Source organism: Penaeus japonicus, unplaced genomic scaffold, assembly GCF_977035675.1.
Source record: "Penaeus japonicus unplaced genomic scaffold, GWHDUDI00000001_assembly GWHDUDI00000003, whole genome shotgun sequence".
Classification (NCBI taxonomy): Eukaryota; Metazoa; Arthropoda; class Malacostraca; order Decapoda; family Penaeidae; genus Penaeus; species Penaeus japonicus.
This window is the reverse complement of record NW_028234405.1, coordinates 2069353-2071852: the sequence shown is the minus strand read 5'-3', so window position 1 is coordinate 2071852 and position 2500 is coordinate 2069353.

Sequence of the window (2500 nt, the reverse complement as noted above, 5' to 3'; positions counted from 1 at the left end):
TTAAGAAGAACAGGACAATAAAAGAGGAATTAAAAAAAAAGAAAAGATAAAGAGAAGGGGGAAGGGCAGCGCATACTTAGGCAAATGAGAAATAAAAAGGATTAACATTATGTCCCAAGATGAGGAAGACGAAGAAGAAGATGATGAAGACGAGGAAGAAGAAAACGAAGAAGAAAAAGAGGAAGAAGAACAAGAAGAAGGGGGAGGGGGAGGGGGAGGGGGAGGGGGAGGATGAGGAGGAGGAATAAGAGGAGGAGGAGGAGGAATAGGAGGAGGAGGAATAGGAGGAGATGGAATAGGAGGAGGAAATGAAGGAGGAGAAGGAGGAGGAGGAGGAGAAGAAGAAGAAGAAGGAGGAGGAGGAGGAAGAATAGGAGGAGGAATAGGAGGAGGAGGAAGAGGAGAAAAGGAAGAACAAGAACGAGGAAGAGGAAGAAGAGGAGAAAGAAGAGAAAGGGGAGGAGGAGAAAAGAAAAAAAGAAGAAAAAGAAAAAGAAAAAGATGAGGAAGAACGAAGGGAAGGAGAATGAGAAGGAAGAAGAGTAGAAGAAGAAGAAGACGGCAGATTTGAAAGGAAGGGAATCAGGTTTGATATACGAAGGGGAAGAGGCGAGGGGGAAAGGATCAGAGAAGGATGATGACGAAACGGCGGAACCATAAAGTGGAAGAGAAGAATAAAGGAAAAAGAAAAATGAGGAGAAATATGAGGAGGAAGAAGACGAGGAGGTGGAGGAGGAGGAGGAGGAGGAGGGGATGAAGAAGATAAAATCCCTAGCGCATAATAAGAGCAGAGGAATTAGGTATAAAAGACGATAACAAAAGGTCATGGAAGGAATGTAAGGAGGAGGAGAAAAAAGAGGAGATGGGTCGGGTGGGGGAGGGAGGGGAGGGAGGGGAGGGAGGGAAGACTAAGAAGGGAGGAGTTGGGGGGAGGGGAGAACAAGGAGGGGAGAGGGGGGAAGAGAAACCAAGAAGGTGGGAGGAGAGAAGAGAGAACAAGAGAGGCGGGAGTGGGAAAGAAGAACAGTAGGAAGAGGGAAAGGAAGAACAAGAAAGGGGGGGAGGGAGGGGAGAGACGAGAAAGCAATGTGAAAAAGATAAACGGTAAGCAGGAAATGCAAAAGAAAGGGTCAAACGATGCAGAGAAAGGGAGGAAGAAACATGCGGAGCGACAGGAAGGCCCTAAAATAGACTCGCAGGGAGAGAGGCGAGGGAGAGGCGAGGCAGGGAGAAAGGGGAAAGAGGGGAAAGGCCGTGGGGAAGGGAAGGGGGAAGGGGGAAGGGGGGGAGGGTGAGAGGGGCAGTGGAGGTAACTTTTCACCACAAAAAGTATATGAGTAACACCGGGAAGAATGCAAGAGGGTTAGTCACACACTCGGGTATGCTAGGGGAGGGGGGAGGGGGTGGGGGAGGATTGTGGGAGGGGGGGATAAGAGGGGGGGCGTGTGTGGTGGTGGTGGCGGTAGGGGAAGGGGAATGGGACTGAAGAGGGGCAACAGGGGAGGAGAGAAGGGGAATGCGGGGGAGGGTGTGCCAGGGAAGGGGAGGAAGGGAACGGGAGGGGAGAGGAACAACATACGAGGGGAGCACGATACTAAAGAAGGGAGGGAGAGAGGAGGGAGAGGTAGGGAGGGAGACCCATAACCCCCCCCCTCAACCCCTACCTCTCTCTTTTAACCACACCAAACCACATACACAAACCTCTCCACCCTTCCACACGCAACCCCGAAGGTGCAAAAGGAGACCACAATTAGTCAAGAATACTTACGTCGTTTATCAGGAGTGATAAGAAATTAATAACACCCACTCTATCCTTATCGAATTTTCCCTTCGCATCGACAATAAATTCTCTCTTTTCTTCAGAACAAAAACACAAACCTTGCGCACATCACACCACATCCGCACATCAGGTGACGTGAACCACAGGCGCTGATCAAGACGAGTACGACCTAACGTGGAACAAACAAACGCCTATGCTGTGGAGTGAGGTGTCTTCACAAAGAGGAGGAGAAATGTTACCACACTCTCGATATCAAAATCATCGGTGGAGATCTGTCGGCCGCGTCAGTGAAAAAAAAAGAAAGAAAAAATAAGGAAAGAAAAATAAAGAAAGAAAAATAACCACACGATCTACTCGCAAGAGGTCTAAATATGCTATTGTCTCCTAAGAACTTCCGACAGATCAAGACAAGACACACGACCCGATATAGCCAAGTCTATGATCAACCAGCAGAAGCGTGCACCAACATAGCAGAACAATCCATTAAGAATATATAGTCAAATGATAAGAGACATATCTGCACCTGTGCATATATACACACACACACACGCATGTACATATGCGCACTTGAGTACATATACACACACGTGTGTACACATCCACATCCCCGGAACGGCAGAGAGCGGGACCAAGGAAATCATAGGTTCAAGCAACCTCTGACAGCGCGGTGTTGTGCAGTAATTCGTTAATTGGATCAAAATATTATCTTGCCCTCTTCGC